Source organism: Hypanus sabinus, chromosome 21 (genome assembly GCF_030144855.1).
Source record: "Hypanus sabinus isolate sHypSab1 chromosome 21, sHypSab1.hap1, whole genome shotgun sequence".
NCBI lineage: Eukaryota > Metazoa > Chordata > Chondrichthyes > Myliobatiformes > Dasyatidae > Hypanus > Hypanus sabinus.
Genome location: NC_082726.1, coordinates 13,459,085 through 13,476,923, shown reverse-complemented (window position 1 = coordinate 13,476,923; position 17,839 = coordinate 13,459,085).

The following is a 17,839-nucleotide window of genomic DNA, read 5'->3' as shown; positions in this document are numbered from 1 at the left end:
TGAGTCCAGGGTAGTCAATGCAGGGACAAAGAACCCCATCTTTTTTTCTTGACAAAGAAGAATCCTGCACCAGCTGGGGACTGGCATTGCAAAATGAGGTCATGCTGTAATGCGTTGGCGATGTACTCATTCATGGTTTGGGTCGCAGGAGGGTAGAAGGAGTACAGATGACCAGGGAGGAGTGGATCCCAGGAGGAGGTCGATTGTGCGGTCCTGTGGCCTGTGATGCAGCAGGGTGCTGGCTTCCCTCTTACTGAAGGCAACGCTTAAGTCGTGATATTCCTGTGGGTGTTTGGTGAGGTCGAGGGTTTCCCCAGTCTTCATTGGTTTAAGTGGTGGTCATCTGGGATTGCATTCACGTGATCCAACAGGTGTCTCCCCAACTCAGCAGTTCACTGGATGACCAGAGAAACAGAGGGTTATGAGGGAGAACCAGGGGTAACCCTAGATGAGAGAGGTGTTGGATGAGTTGGCCAGGAGGAATTGAAAGGTCTCGTTTTTCTCTCTGATGCTCATGTGGACAGCCTTGTGCACACTCCGTCCATCCCAGATGCCAAGGGACATTTGTCAATGGTTGAGATGCAGAAGGGGTGAGAGATGGCCTTGGTAGGGAGTCCAAGCTGTGCACACAGAGTCTGGTCCAGAAAGTTGCCGGCTGTGCCAGAACCCACCAGAGCCTCCTGTGTGTGTAGAACCGTCAGGGTGCAGAGGAGGACAGAGAAAGTGAGTGGGTCAATGATGCTAGCATGATGGGCCGGGGCAACTTACCAGAAAGAGGACCCCTGCCTTTACCTGGTGGTGCTGTTTCCTGGATGCGGTGGGCATTTGATGCGTGGTGGCTGCCTGTTCTGCAGTAAGTGCACAAGTTGTTTTTCCACCGACACTCGTGCTCTTGGGGTGCTGAGGGAGTTCTCCCTAGCTGCCTGGGTTCTGGAGGCATTGCTGAGGAGAGTTCTGCAGCCTGAAATGGACTTGGGGTTCTGGCCGATGATCTGGAGGGTTCTTCCTTAGATGCTTATTGACACGGAGGGCCAGAGTAATGAGGCTTTTGAGGTCAGGGTAAACTGCTCCTCTTTCAAGTACTCCAAGAGGCCGGGTGAAAGTAATGGGCCTGCAGCACTTCTTCATTCCAGCAGCTCTCCGCCAATAGGATCCTGAATTCCACAATGAAATGCAGCACTGCGCATGAGCCTTGACTCGGGTGATGTGTCCGATTCACGGCCTCCCTTCTACTTCCCAGATGGTCAGAAACCTGGCACGTCTCAGTGGTGGATTCCTCGTATTTACCGCAAGTGCTAGTTTTATTGACCCAGTCAGTGGTGGCCCAGGTCAGAGCTCTCACGATCAAGAGCAAGATGACAAAGGCAGTCTAGATTCGGTACATAACATACAGAGATGGCTGGAGTTCAAAGTGCAAAACGCACTGGGACAGTAAATTGTGGCATCGATTTGGGCGAAATATGGAAGCTGGGACACCCCCAGTCTCCCTGATATCTTCATATGCGTGAGGTGCATGGAGCCTCAGCTCCTTAGAGACTGTGTTAAGGAAGTGGAGCTGCAGATCTATGACCTTCAGCTCGTACAGGAAGATGAGGGAGGAGGCGATCGACAGGGGCTACCAGAAGGGAGTCACACCTAAGCCGCAAGGATCAGGTAGTTGAGTCACTGTCAGGAGAGTGAGGAGGAATAGGCAGCCAGTGCTGAGTATCCCTGTGGCCATTCCTCTCTATACGTATACTGCTTTGGATGACCTGCAGGGGGAAGCCTCAGTGACTGGGTCTCTGGCTCTGCGGCTTAGAGGGAAGGGAGTAGAAAAGGAGTGCAGTACTGATAGGAGATTCCATTGTTAGAGGATCAGACAGGACATTCTGTGGACACGATAGAGACACCCGGGTGGTATATTGACTCCCAAGTGCCAGGGTCAGTCAGGGATGTCCCCCATTGGTTCCACAGAATTCTAAAGGGGGAGAGTGCACAGCTGGAAGTTGTGGTACATATTGGTACCAACAACATTGGTAGGAAAAGGGAGGAGGTCTTGAAGAGAGAATTTAGGGAGTTGGGTAGACAACTGAAAAGCAGGATCTCCCTGGTAGTAATCTCGAGATTGTTGCCTGTGCCGCATGCCAGTGAGGGTAAGAACAGGATGATTTGGCAGATCAATGTGTGGCTGAGGAATTGGTGTAGGGGGCAGGGTTTCAGATTTCTGGAACATTGGAATCACTTCATCACTTCTGGAGAAGGTATGACCTGTATAAAAAGGACAGGTTGCAACTGAATTGAAGGAGGTCCAATATCCTTGCGGGCAGGTTTGCTAGAGCTGTTGGTGAGGGCTTAAATTAATTTAGCAGAGAGGTGGGAACTGGAGTGATAGGGCTGAGGGTGAGGCAGTTGGTATACAAGTAGATGCAGTGTGCAGTGAGACCGTGAGGAAGGACAGGCAGATGATGGGGCAAAATTGCAGTCAGTAGGATGAGTTGAAGTGTAACATGGGGGCAAAATTGAAAAGAGTGATGAATATAGGACTGAAGGTGCTATATTTGAATTCACACCTATAGACGTAATTAGGTAGATTAACTTATAGCACAATTATTGGCACGTATAATGTTATGGGTATCACTGAGCTGTGGCTGAAAGAAGATCATAGGGAGGAGCTTAAAATCAAAGGCTACACATTTTATCAAAAGGAGAGATAAATAGGCTGAGGGGGTGGGGTGACTCTTGGCAATAAATGAAATCAAATCTTTAGAAAGGGGTGATGTAGGATTGGAAGATGTAGAATCCTTGTTGGTGAAACTGCAAGGTAAAGAGACCTTGATGGGAGTTATATACAGGCCTTTGAACAGTAGCCACAATGTGGGGCACAAATCGCAACAGGAGATAGAAATGGTATGTCAAAAAGGCAATGTTATGATGGTCATGTCCGATTTAAATATGCAGGTAGATTGGGAAAATCAGGTTGGTGCAGCATCTCGAAAGAGAATTTTTAGAAGACCTACAAGATGACTTTCGAGAGCAAATAGCTAAGTCCACAAAGGAAAAGGCAATTCTGTATTGGATGTTATATGATGAACCAGATTTCATTAGGAAACTTGAGGTAAAGGAACTATTAGGAGGCAATATGATAGAATTTATCCTTCAGTTTGATAGGGAGAAACAAAAATCAGATGTATCAGTATTGCAGTGGGACAAAGGAATGATAGAGATAGAGGAGCTGGCCAAAGTTGATTGGAAAGGGACACAAGCAGGGATGATGGCAGAACAGAAATGGCTGAAGTTTCTGGAAGCAATTTGAAAGGTGCGGGATAGATAAATCCCAAAGATGTATACAATTGGGAAGATGAGGCAACTGTAGCTGACTAGCACAGATAGAAAATTAGCTGACTGGCAGGAGGCAAGAAGTGGGAATAAAGGGGGCCTTATCTGGTTGACTGCTGATGACTAATGGTGTTCTGCTGGGGTCAGTGTTGGAACCATTTCTTTTCACATTATACAATATGTCAATGATTTAAATGATGGCTTTGTGGCTAAGTCTGTGGATGATACAAAGATATGTTGAAGGGCAGGTAGTGCCGAGAGTCTGCAGAATGACTCTGAACATTAGATCTGGAGAATGAGCAAAGAAATGGCAGATGGAGGGTCATGCTGCGAAGTGTATGTCATGCACTTTGGTAGAAGGAATAAAAGTGAAATCAGGTGTGCAAAGGGACTTGTGAGTCCTCATGCAGGATTCTCTAAAAGTAAACTTGCAGGTTGAGTTGGTAGTAAGGAAGGCAAATACAATGTTGGCATTCATTCATTTCAAGAGGACTGTAGTATGAAACCAAAGGTTAATGCTGAGGCCTATAATGTATTGATCAGACTGCATTTGGGGTATTAAGAGCTGTTTTGGGCTGTGAGGATGCAGAGGAGATTCTTGAGAATGACTCTGGGAATGAAAAGATTAATGTAGGAGGAGCATCTGGTGGCTCAGGGCCTGTACTTGCTTGAGTTTGGAAGAATAATGGGGGTGTCTCATTGCAACCTATCGAACTTTGAAAGTCCGAGACAGAGTGGATGTGGAGAGGATGTTTCCTATGGAGGGGAAGTCTAGGACCAGAGGACACAGACTTGGAATAAATAGGCTGACGTGAAGAGAGGTCGTACTGGATCTGGTGCTAGACAAAGGAACCTGGTAGATGACAGTGACCTCAACTCCTTGACTTTTACCATAGACTCCTTTGGAAAGGGGAGGGGCAGACAATATGGAAAAGCATTTAATTGTAGGAGGGGTAATTATGATGATATTAGCCTGGATCTTGGGAGTACCTTGGACAGATGTACTCAGGGAAATGCACTACAGGAATGTTGAAGTTGTTCAGGGAGCTTGCATGGGGGTGCTGGATAGGTTTATCCCATTGAGGGAGGGAAAGGATGGTAAGGTGAGGGAACCATGGTTGACAAGAGATATAGAATTTCATTTCAAGAGGAAGAAAGAAGCTTATTTAAGATCTAGGAAGTGAAGATCAGGCAAGGCGTTAGAGAGCTACAAGGCAGCCACAATGAAGGGACAGGTGATTGGGAAAGGGACAGGAGAAGGGGTTGACAAATAGGATTAAGGTAATCTCCGACGCATTCTACATATCTGTGAAGTACAAGAGGATGACTGGAGTGAGGATAGGACCAATTGGGGAGAGAAGAGGAACCATCTCTCCTGAAGCTCACACTCAACATTTCAGGAACAGCTTCTTTCCCTCTGCTGTCAGATTTCTGATTGGACAGTAAACTCATGAACATTACTTCACTTGTTCTATTTGGATTTTTATTGCTCGACTTACTTAAATATATATATATCTTATTGTAATCTACAGTTTTTTATTATTATGTATTGCAATCTACTGCTGCCATAAAACAATAGATATCATGACAAGTACCAATGATATTAAACCTGATTCTGATTCTGAGGTAGGGGAGGTTATTAATGAATACTTTGCCTCAGAATTGACCACTAAGAGGGACCATGTAGGTTGGTGTAAAACAGATTGATATTCTAGAATAAGTCAACAAAGAAAGAGAGTATGCTGGAGCTTATAGAAAATAATTAGGATAGGTCCCTGATGCAAGACGGGATATATCCCAGGTTACCAGGAAAAGTGAGGGAAGAAATTACTGTGACTTTAGTGATAATCACTGCACCTTCACTGACCACAGGAGCAGTAATAGATGATTGGAGAGTGTCAAAAGCTATTCTTATGTTCAAGAAAGCAAATAGGGATAACCCTGGGAATTATAGGCCAGTGAGTCTTACTTCAGATATAAGCAAATTATTGGAGAAGTTTCTTGGAGACAAGATATGTGAGCATTTGGAGAGAAATAGTCTGATTAGGGATAGTTAGCATGGCTTTGTGAGGAGCAGGCCATGCCCCGCAAGCCTGACTGAAATCTTTGAATACGTGACAAGACACATTGATGAAGGTAAACCTGTGAATGTGGTGTACATAGATCTTTGATAAGGCTTCTCATGGCGGGCTCATTCAGAAAATTAGGAACATGGTATTCAGGGAAACTTGGCAGCATGGATTCAGAATTGGCTTGCCCATAGAGGGCAGTGGGTGGTTCTAGATGGAGTGTGTATTGTGGATGGAAACCAGTAAACAGTGGGGTTCTTCAGGGATCTATTCTGGGACCCTTGGTCTGTGATTTTTATAAATGAGGAAGTAGAAATATGGGTTGGTAAGTTTGCAGATGATATGAACATTGTTGGTGTTAGGAAAAAGTGTAGAAATTTATTGTAGAATACAATAGGAATGAATAGAAATACCTATGGCTAACAAAGATACAAAGATCTTGGTCAAGGTTCCAGCCTGGGCAGAGAAGTGGCTGGTAGAGTTCACTCCATCTGAGTGACATGATACACTTCAGAAGGTTGAATCTGAAGGAAGAATATAGAGTTCATGGCAATAGTTTTCCATATTTTATGTTCTGTGGTGAAATCAGAGTGTAGCATGCTAAGAAGTAGATGCACTGCAGAATAAGTGAAGAGGTTGTGTTCAGTCTTTTGAAAAACATTAAGGTGGATGATTCCCCTGGGCCTGATGGGATATATTCTGGGTTATTGAGAGAGGTGAGAGGTGGTATTTCTGGGGGCTTGACCATGATTCTTGTGTCTTTGCTAGCCACAGGTGTCATGCCAAAGGACTGGTGAGTAGCTAATGTTGTTCCTTTGTTCAAGAAGGGAAACGAGGATAATCCTGGAAATTATAGACTGGTGAATCTCACATCAGTGGTAGGGAAACTAATGGAGAGGATCCTTGGGGATAGGGTTTATGAGCATTGCAGAAACATGGTCTAATTAGGGCCTGTCAGCATGGCTATGTGCGGGGCAGGTCAGATCTGACTAACCTGATTGAGCTTTTTGAGGAGTAGGCAAAGGTGATTGATGAAGGTAGAGGAGTGAATGTTGTATTCATGAATTTTAATAAGGCTTTTGATAAGGTCCCGCATGGTAGGTTTATTCAGTAAATTAGGATGCTTGGAATAAATGGTGACTTGGCTGATTGGATCTAATTTGGCCTGCCCATAGAAGACAGAGTGGTAGCCAATGGATCCTATTCTGTTTGGAGGTCTGCGTTGACAACAGATCACAACAGACCACAGGGCTGTGTGCTTAGCCCTCCCTGCTCTGCTTGCTTTAAACTTGTAACTGTGAGGCTAAACGCTGCTTCAATGCCATATTTAAATTTTCTGATGACAGCCCTGTCATTGGCTGAATCAAAGGTGGTGGTGAATCAGCATACAGGAGGGAGATTAAAAATCTGGCTGAATGGTACCACAAGAACATCCTCTCACTCAGTGTTAGCAGGACCAAGGAGCTGATTATTGACCTGAGGAGAAAACCAGAGGCCCAAGTGCCACTTCTCATCAGGGGATCAGTGGTGGAGAGGGTCAGTAACCTTTAATTCTTCAGTGTTATCATGTCAGAAGACCTGTTCTGGGTCCAGCCATAGGTGCTATTACCAAGAAAGAACAGCAGCACCTCTACTTTATAAGAAGTTTGTAAAGATGCAGCAAGTCATCTAAAACTTTGACAAACTTCTATAGATGTGTTGTTGTTCCTTGTGGTACATCAGGTGGCATTTTTTTGCTGTTTCCTGAGCATTTGTCTTCTTTTTTTCATGAGGTCGAGTTGCTAGCTTGACACTCAACCCAGCATGGAATGAAAGCATGCAAGACACTGTCTGGATTTGAACCAGGGAACGTTGGCGTCGAAGTTCAGTATTGATGCATTGGCCAGCTAAATTTGCACTGGACCACCAGCTGGCTAAATTTTGACAAACCTCTATAGATGTGTGGTGGAGAGTGTATTGAGTGGTTGCATTGTGGTCTGGTATGGAAACGCCAATGCCCTTGAACGGAAAAGCCTACAGGAAGTAGTAGATACAGCCCAGTTCATCGGGGTAAAGCCATCCCCAACATTGAGCACATCTACATGGAGCATCGTTGCAGGAAAGAAGCATCCATCATCAAGGGCTCATTTCCAAGTGCTGCCATCAGGAAGAAGGTACAGGAGCCTCAAGACCCACACCACCAGGTTCAAGTACAGTTATTAGCTGTCAGCCATCAGGCTCTTGAACCAGAGGGGATAACTTCACTCAAGATCACTTTCCCCATCACTGAACTGATCCCACAACCTATGGACTCACTTTCAAGAAATCTTCATCACGTGTTCTCGATTTTCCTTAATTATTTATTATTATTTTTTTCTCTTGTATTTGCACAGTTTGTCGTCTTTTCCACATTGTTTTGTTGGGTACGACCTTTTATTGATTCTATTGTTTTTCTTGTTTTAGTGTGAATGCTCACAAGAACATGAATCTCAGGGTTGTATATGGTAACATATATGTATTTTGATAATAAATTTACTTTGAACTTTGTGTGGTGCTCCATTGAGATCATTAATAGGACCTATATTGTTTGTCATATGTAACACCCAGGGAAAATGTAATGGTCTTTTGTAGAAGCAGTGTTTGGGTTATGGTTAGAGGTCGCGGGTGCTTTGGAATGAGAGCTGTCCTATGAGGGGAGGGTGCTTTCGTGCTGTGTGCCTGACACCAGGGTGATCTGGGTCTTTTGTTCTGTGAGAAATGAGGAGAGAAGATGCTGGAGTGGAGTCATGACCTGACAAAAGCCGGGAGATCGAAGGAAGATCAGCGAAGGAGAAACCCTGAGCTCCAACTTGTGCACATTGGACTGTTTCATTAAAATGGGCCCTTCTCTTTTTGCTTTTCTTTACTAACCCTTTAGTCAAATTAAGAATTATAAAGCTAAATCATTTGCATATGGTGCTCTGACTGTTATTGCATGGTACTGACTTGTAACAGGGTGACACATCACAGCATCCCCACAAACAGGAGATTTTGCACTTCAATTTCACATGTTTGGCAGGGCCAGAGATTATCTTCCCTGGACCTCTGCAGCCGACAGAATGTGAGGGTTACATATATGTATATACAGTTTCTATAAAAAGTATTCACCCCCTCCCCGGAAGCTTTCATGTTTTGTTGTTTTACAACATTGAATCATAGTGGATTTAATTTGGCTTTTTTGACACTGATCAATGGAAAAAAAGTCTCTTTTGTGTCAAAATGAAAACAAAGTGATCTAAATTAATTACAAATATAAAACACAAAATAATTGATTACTTAAGTATTCACCCCCTTCATGTCAGTATTTAGTAGCTGCACCTGTGGCGGCAATTACAGCCTTGAGTCTGTGTGGATAGGCCTCTATCAGCTTTGCACATCTGGACGCTGTAATTTTTTTCTCCATTCTTTTTTACGAATCTGTTCAATCTCTGTCAGGTTGCATAGGGACTGTGAATGAACAGCCCTTTTCAAGTCCAGCCACAAATTCTCAATGGGATTGAGGTCTGCACTCTGACTTGGCCACTGCAGGAAATTAACTTTGTTTTTAAGCCTTCCCTGTATAGCTTTGGCTTTATGTTTGGGATCATTGCCTTGTGGGAAAACAAATCTTATCCCAAGTCATAGTTCTCGTGCAGACTGCATCAGGTTTCCCTCCAAGATCTCCCTGCGTTTGGGTGCATTAATTTTACTCTCTACTTTCACAAGCCTTCTAGGGCCTGCTGCAGTGAAGCATTCCCACAGCATGATGCAGCCACAATGATTCCCCCTAGGGATGGTGTATTTTAATGATATGTGGTGTTTGACTTACACCAAGCATAGCATTTGGTCTGATGGTCAAAAAACTCAATTTTGGTTTCATCAGAGCATAGAACATTTTTCCAGCTGACTTCAGAACCTCCCAATGCCTTCTGGCAAAGTCTAGCTGAGATTTCATACCAGTTTTTTTCAACAGAGGCTTTCTCTTTGCTATTCTCCCATAAAGCTGCAACTAGTGAAGCACCCAGGCAACAGTTGTTGTATGTGTATTGTTATATACTCCTGGGGTTCATTTTTTTCTGTGGACTGTCACTTTAAAACATCTGGAGAAAGAGACTGACTCTTGGACTGTTTGAGCTGCGAGAGAGAGAGAGGGAGATAGAGAAAGAGGTGGAGTTATTTGATGGACAATGAATGTTTATGGTTTTTCACGGCTTGTTTTGAATATACAAGGACACACACGGTCCGAGTCAAGATGGATTCAGTCAACGGAAGACACCAGTGATTTGGTCGCTGGTTTAAACCTTCAGTAGCCCTAAAAGGGTGAGTTGAGATCGATCCAGAGTATTGATAAATAACTCTCACAAGTGCTGCAACTAGAAGTTTGCAGAGAGAGAGGAGAGAGAGAAGAGGACAGGAAGGTTTAAGAGTACAAATACAAATACAAATACTTCATTGTCATCAAACAATTGATACTAGAGCGTACAATCATCACAGTGATATTTGTTTCTGCGCTTTGCGCTCCCTGAAGTACAAATTGAAGTAAATATAATAAAAATTTAAATTATAAATCATAACTAGAAAATAGAAAAGGGAAAGGGCAAGTCAGGTCCGGATATTTGGAAGGTACGGCCCAGATCCGGGTCAGGATCCATTCAGCAGTCTTATCACAGTTGGAAAGAAGCTGTTCCCAAATCTGGCCGTACATATCTTCAAGCTCCTGAGTCTTCTCCCGGAGGGAAGTGGGGCAACAAGTGTGTTGGCTGGGTTATCCTTGATTATCCTGGCAGCACTGCTCCGGCAGTGTGTGGTGTAAAGGGAGTCCAAGGATGGAAGATTGGTTTGTGTGATGTGCTGGGCTAGGTTCACGATCTTCTGCAGCTTCTTCCGGTCTTGGACAGGACAACTTCCATACCAGGTTGTGATGCAGCCTAGAAGAATGCTTTCTACGGTGCACCTATAAAAATTAGTGAGGGTTTTAGGGGACAGATTTGAAACAGAAGAAACCTACTGACAAAGAGATCACTGTTTGGACTCTCTCCAAGTAGCCTCTGAGGGTGATTTTTTTTCCATTCTGATACGGAAGTGTGTTTGTCACTTAGTTAATCCACAGGACTGGGTTCTCTGGTGAGGGGAAAACCTTTGTGAATACCATGTGTGTGTTTACCCTTTGTCTGGGTGTGGTAGTTCACTGAAGAAAGGCACCCCTGTGGCAAATCACTGTTGGAGTTATTTTGTATGTCATGGAACTGGATAAGTGGCTATCACGTTGTGTGTAATTGGGGTAACATTGTGGAATCTACCGGTGTGTCGGCCCTTGCCTGGGTGGTGGCTCCCTTGAAGATGGTTCCCTTTGTGATAATCCATGCGTGGATTCTGTTTGAGTATCCTGTGGCCACCACTTTGAGATGTCCCGTAGCTGGATTCGGGTGTGGTACCACTTGTGTTGAAAGGATATTCATTGAAGATCACTGTCAGTGATACTTTGTGTGTGGAGTGGAACAACTTCGGGGATAAAACCTACTGCTACTGTTATTTTGTATTGCTGTCGTGGAATCTGTGGAATATTGACATGTTTGCTTTCTCACAACATTTGCCTTTGGACTACAAACATCTTGCATTAATTAACCTGTGCAACTGAACTGAACTTCCTTACACTCCATCGTAAGACTGTATCACTTACCACCTAAGCTTGAAGAAGTTTGGGAACTTTATCTATACACCTATATATGTATAGCACCATTAACTATTGATTTACCTGGTTTAAGTTACTGTATTATGTAGTTATTAATAAGATAGTGTTTTGTTAACAGCAAAACCAGGTGTGTTCTATTGCTGCTAATACTTTTACAGGGCTGCGTTTATGTAACAGCAGACTCTCCCAGATCAGCCATTGAAGCTTGTAACTCCTCCAGAGTTTTCATAGGTCTCTTGGTGGCCTCCCTCACTAGTCCCCTTCTTGCATGGGTCAGACTGTTTTTGAGGATGGCCTGCCCTGGGCAGATTTACAGCTGCACCATATTCTTTCCATTTCTTGATGATCAACTTAACTGCATTCCAAGGGATATTCAGTGACTTAGAAATTTTCTTGTATCCATCTCCTGACTCATGCTTTTCAATAACCTTTTTCAGCGAGTTGCTTGGTGTGTTCTTTTGTCTTCACGGTGTAGTTTTTACCAGGATACTGACTCACCAGCAGTTGGACCTTCCAGATACGGGTGCAATCAATTGAAACACCTTGACGACACACAGGTTCCAAAAACAGGTCTTCATTTAACTAATCATGTGACTTCTAAAACCAATTGTGAATACTTATGCAATTAATTATTTTGTGTTTTATATTTGTAATTAATTTGGCTCACTTTGTAAAGATCTCCTTTCACTTTGACACAAAAGAGTCGTTTTTCTGTTGATCAGTGTCAAAAAAGCCAAATTAAGTCCACTGTGATTCAATGCTGTCAAACAATAAAACATGAAAACTTCCAAAGAGGGTGAATAACTTGCATGAACATGTGTAAGTTTATAGATGACACGAAGATTGGTAATTTTGTGGATTGCATAGAAAATTGCTGATGGATACAGCTGGATACAGGCCAGCTGGGGTGCAGAAATGGTAAATAGTTTTATTTTATTCTAGTTTTATTTTTATTTAGTAATACAGTGTGGAATATGCCTTTCCAGCCATATAAACACATAACAATTACAGCACGGAAACAGGCCATCTCGGCCCTTCTAGTCCATGCCGAATCTTACACTCACCTAGTCCCACTGGCCCGCACTCAACCCATAACCCTCCATTCCTTTCCTGTCCATACACCTATACACCTATCCAATTTTACTTTAAATGACAATACCGAACCTGCCTCTACCACTTCTACTGGAAGCTCATTCCACACAGCTACCACTCTCTGAATAAAGAAATTCCCCCTCATGTTACCCTTAAACTTTTGCCCCCTAACTCTCAAATCATGTCCTCTTGTTTGAATCTCCCTTATTCTCAATGGAAAAAGCCTATCCATGTCAACTCTATCTATCCCCCTCATTATTTTAAATACCTCTATCAAGTCCCCCCTCAACCTTCTACACTCCAAAGAATAAAGAACTAACTTGTTCAACCTTTCCCTGTAACTTAGGTGCTGAAACCCAGATAGCATTCTTCTCTGTACTCTCTCTATTTTGTTGATATCTTTCCTATAATTCGGTGACCAGAACTGTACACATTACTCCAAATTTGGCCTTACCAATGCCTTGTACAATTTTACCATTACATCCCAACTTCTATACTCAATGCTGTGATTTATAAAGGCCAGCATACCAAAAGCTTTCTTCACCACCCTATCCACATGAGATTCCACCTTCAGGGACTATGCACCATTATTCCTAGATCACTCTGTTCTACTGCATTCTTCAATGCCCTACCATTTACCATGTATGTCCTATTTGGATTATTCCTACCAAAACGTAGCACCTCACACTTATCAGCATTAAACTCCATCTGCCATTGTTCAGTCCATTCTTCTAAATGGCATAAATCTCTCTGCAAACTTTGAAAACCTACTTCATTATCCACAACACCGCCTACCTTAGTATCATCTGCATACTTACTAATCTCATACTACATACTCACTTGAAGTGCCCTTCAAGTTGCACTGCCAGCAGCCCACAATATATCCCTTGCCTAATCACTGGACAATTTACAATAACTAATTGACTGACTAGTTGTTACATCTTCAGACTGCGAGAGGAAACTGGAGCATCTAGAGAGAACCCACGGATTCCATGGGGTGGACATACAAACTCTTTACCGAGGACGCTAGTATTGAACTCTGAACTCCAACGCTTTGCACTAACCGCTATGCTACCATGGTGCTGGACAAGTGTAAGGTCCAAAATAAAAGGATACTATATAGTTAATGGCAAGAACCTTAACATTCTTGATGTGCAGAGGGATCTTGTGGTCTCAGGTACACTGCGTACCACAAGTGTCCATGCAGACTGACAGGATGGTAAATGGAAGGCTGACCTTTATTAGTCAAGGCATAGAGTTCAGGAGCCAGGAAGTTATGTTGCAGCTTTATAAAACTCTGAATAGGTCACATTTAAAGTATTGCATTCCGTTCCAGTCACTGAAGGATCTGGAGGCTTTTGAGAAGTTGCAGAGAAGCTTTGCCTGGATGCTGCCTGGTTTGGAGAACATGTGCTATCTGGAGCATTTTGATAAGCTGGGGCATAGATAGAATCGATTGCCAGTACCTTTCCCCATGACTGAAAAGTCTAGTACGACAGGAGATGTATTTAATGGGAAGGGAAAGTATGAAGGAGATGTGTGAAACAACTCTTTTACACAGGTTGTGGTGGTGTCCAGGAATGACCTGCCAGGGGTGGTGATGGAGGCGGATAACATAGGGACGTTGAAGATACTCCTAAACAGGCACCAGAATGTGCAAAGAGGGAGGAATACGGGTAATGTGTTGGGAAGAGGGATTAGATTTATTAGTGAAGTTGGTTTAACTAGTTAGACACTATTCCATGGGCTGACGAGTCTGTCCAGTGCTGTACTGTTCTATGTTCTATTTTCCACATGTGATCTATCAATCATTTTAAACAATTTTTGTACAGTTTCCCTACCACTAGGTTTCATGCTTTGGCTAATAAAGGAAACCAATTTGTTTGCCTTTGTAGCTGTAGGTACACACTCTGAGTACCCCTCTCCTCCCTCCTTCCTCTCCCTCTGACTCTTTTGCACACTGGTTAAACTTCCAAGCTGGTGCGGTCTTTCATTGATCCTACTGTGGCTACTATCCTATTTGGAGTTTATTGAGTATGCCTGCAAAATAATGAATCTCAGGGTTGTATATGGTGACATATACATACTTTGATAATAAATTACTTTGAACTTCTGGCTATCATCCACACCAAGCATTTCACAGAGCTACGAAGGACCAGGGGAGCCTCTTCTGTGCTTGATGTTGTCTCTCTATCTCTCTCCTTTATAGTCTTTCCTTCTCTGGCAGTCAGCGTGTTTGCAATGGCATGACAGGCTCCCTTTTCCAGATTGGGGATTAGAGCACAGAACATGGGATGATACACTACAGCAACAGGCTCTTTAGCCCAGTGGTGTCAGTGCTGAACACAGTGCCAAATTAAATTAGAGAGACTCAGGGGACCGTAGATGCTTGAATACAGAGCAACAAACAATCTGCTGGAGGGACTCAGCAAGTGGAAAGAAATTGTCAGTCCTGATGTCGGGTCTCGACCCAAAACATGAGCAATTTCTACACTCCCCCCCCACCTCCGCCACAGATGCCATGTAACCCACTGTGTTCCTCCAGCATGTTATTTATTACACCAAGTTAAACTAAATCTCTTCAGCCTGTGCCTGATCCATATTCCTCCATTTCCAGCATATTCACATGTCTAACTATTGTATCAATTTCCTTCGCTTTCCCAGCAACATATTCCAAGCACACAACACCCACCAAATCTTGCCCCAAACATCTCCTCTGAACTTTCTCTCTCTCACCTGAAATGCATATTCTCAGGTATTTAACATTTCTAGCCTGAAAAAATAAAGATTCTGACTGTCCTTCCCTCTCATAATTTTATAAACCTACCTCACCTTAGCTCATGCCTCAAATCCAGGCAGCATCCTGGTAAACCTCTTCTGTACCTTTTCAAGTTCATCTTCAATGTCATTCAACTGTACACATGTATACTGCCAAACGAAAAATTGTTCCTCCCGACCAAGGTGTGCAACACAGTACATGCAACTCACACACAACATATAAAGTAATATTACCACAAATACATAAATTAACAAATAGTAAAATATATTTCAGAAGATTGACATTTAGCGTAAGGTGCATTTGCGACACAAGATAAAATATAAACAGTATAACGCTACTGGCATTTCATAAGTGATGAGACATGGGTGGTGGCAGGGAGTTAAGAAGTCTCATGGTCTGAAGAAGCTGTTTTCCGTCCTAACAGTCCTTGTCCTAATGCTATGGTCCTCCTGCCTAATGGTAGAGGGGTCAAGGAGATCATGGGACAGATGGAAGGGACCCTTGACGATATAAGGTCACTGTGTACACAACACTCCTGATGAATACCTTGTATGGGTTGAAAAGAGACCTCGATGATTCCCCTCAACAGCCCTCACAATTCTTTGTAGGATCTTATGGTCAGATGCCTTGGAGTGCTTGCAGAAGGTCGGGACTCTCAGTGGTATTCCTGTAAAAATTAGTTAGAATGGGGGTGGGGAAGGACTGGAGCCTCACTCACCTCAATATCCTCAGGAAGGGAGATGCTATGTCTTCTTGACTAAAGAGGTGGTGTTGAGGAACCAGGTGAGATCGTTCATCATGTGCACTCCCAGAAATTTGGAGCTCCCAAGTCTGTCCACAGAAGAGCTGATTATGTGTGGTGAGATGTGGTCAACCTGTGCTTTCCTAGTCCACAATCAGCCTCTAGTCTTGTCCCCATTGAGATGCAAGTTATTGTGCTCGCGCCATGCCGCAAGCTGCACTGCCTCCTCTCTGTACGCCATCTCGTCCTCGTTGTCGATGAGTCCAAGCACTGTTGTGCGCTTGGCCTCCACATCCATCCTGCAACAGGACAGGCAGAATCGTACGCAATAAATACTCTGTGAGGCGTAACTGAAGTTTTATATTGTGAGGGGATGCAAGGAGAAATAGTTTATTAAGGGTATAAGTGCTGGAACCAGAATCCACTTGCGCTTTCAAGGGCAGATACTTGAGAGAGTATAATTTTCAGGACGTGGGGAAAGAGTAGAGAGATGGTTCTGATGAATTGTTGAACCAAACACTTTGTGGGCTGAATGACCTCCCTATATGTCATAACAAGTCTGTGATTCTAGTTCATCCATCTGATTTTAAATTAACTGCAACCAAAATGGGTCCAGATGATACTGCCGAACAGAGATTTATATAAATCCTCATGATTGTGCCCAGAATTGATTGATAATACGTCTCAAATTGCAAAAGACACACAAAATACTTGTCCAAGTTCAATAAACACTTACAGATTGTTTAGACCATAAGACCCATGTAATTACCCTGATAAATGTGATCATTCAGGGTTTGCACTGAGAGCTGCTCTCAATCCAGACAGGGATAAAGCAAATGATTTGGCCAGCTTGACTAGCTAACAGGGATTTGAAGGTAAACTTATTGACTGAGTATTGTGGCTATCGATCGATGGGAGGGAAGGATTGTTAACAGTAAGCCGGCCAAGTCCATAGGCCCATGTGATGTGTGGACCTGCATAATGCACTGAAGCTGGATCAGCTGTCAGCCACGCTAAAGTCAGCACTTATGTTATCGCTACACACTCGTACCACTTAGACAACATTCTGGGGAAACACGACATGAGGGACTGTGACAAAGGGCATTGTGAGCACAAGGGAGCATTGTGTAGCAGCATGGGTCATGATGCCCACTGCCTGTTGATTCAGCCAACAGATCTGCCGATTGTGTTAATGATTTCCTGAATTATCTGTCACTGCCTGAGGATTTATATAAATCTCTGTTCAGCAATATCACCTGGACCCATTTCTGTTCCAGTTATTTTGAAACAGGGCAAGGATCATGGAACTGTCTATGGCCCAAAAGGAGGTAATTTAGACTACTGAGTGCATGCTGGTTTCTCGTACAGTAATTCCATTCTCTTGCTCAATCCCCATTGCTGAACAAGCCATTCCCTCTCCTGTCTATCTGATTTCAGAAAGTGTGGGTGGATGCGGTTTTCATCATCTCTGGGACTAGCAATCCCGAGACCATCTGCACCTCCTGAGGCACACTCTTGTGATTCCAAACACAAATAGAATATTTTCCCAAACAAGAGAAAATCTGCAGTTGCTGGAAATCTGAGCAGCACACCCAAAATGCAGGAGGAACTCAGCAGGTCGGGCAGCATCTATGGAAAAAAGTACAGTAGACTTTTCAGGCTGAGACCCTTCGGCAGGACTGGAGAGAAAAGAAAAGCCGAGGAGGAGATTTGAAAGGTGGGGGGAGGGGAGAGAGAAACGCCAGGTGATTGGTGAAACCTGAAGTGGGAGGGATCAAGCAAAGAGCTAGGAAGTTGATTGGTGGAAGAGACAGAAGGCCATGGAAGAAAGAAGAAAGGTGGGGGGTGGGGGAGGAGTACCAGAGGGAGGCGATGTTTGAACAAGGAGACAACATGAGAAAGGGACAAGGGGATGGGAAATGGTGAAGGGGGTGTGCAGGCATTACTGGAAATTTGAGAAATCGATGTTCATATCATCAGCTTGGAGGCTATCCAAACGGAATATAAGGTGTTGTTCCTCCAACCTGAGTGTGTCCTTATCAAGACAGTGGAGGAAGCCATGGATGGATATATCAGAATGGGAATGGGAAGTGGAATTAAAATGGATGGCTACTGGGAGATTCCGCTCTTTTCTGGCTCAGTGAAGCAGTCTC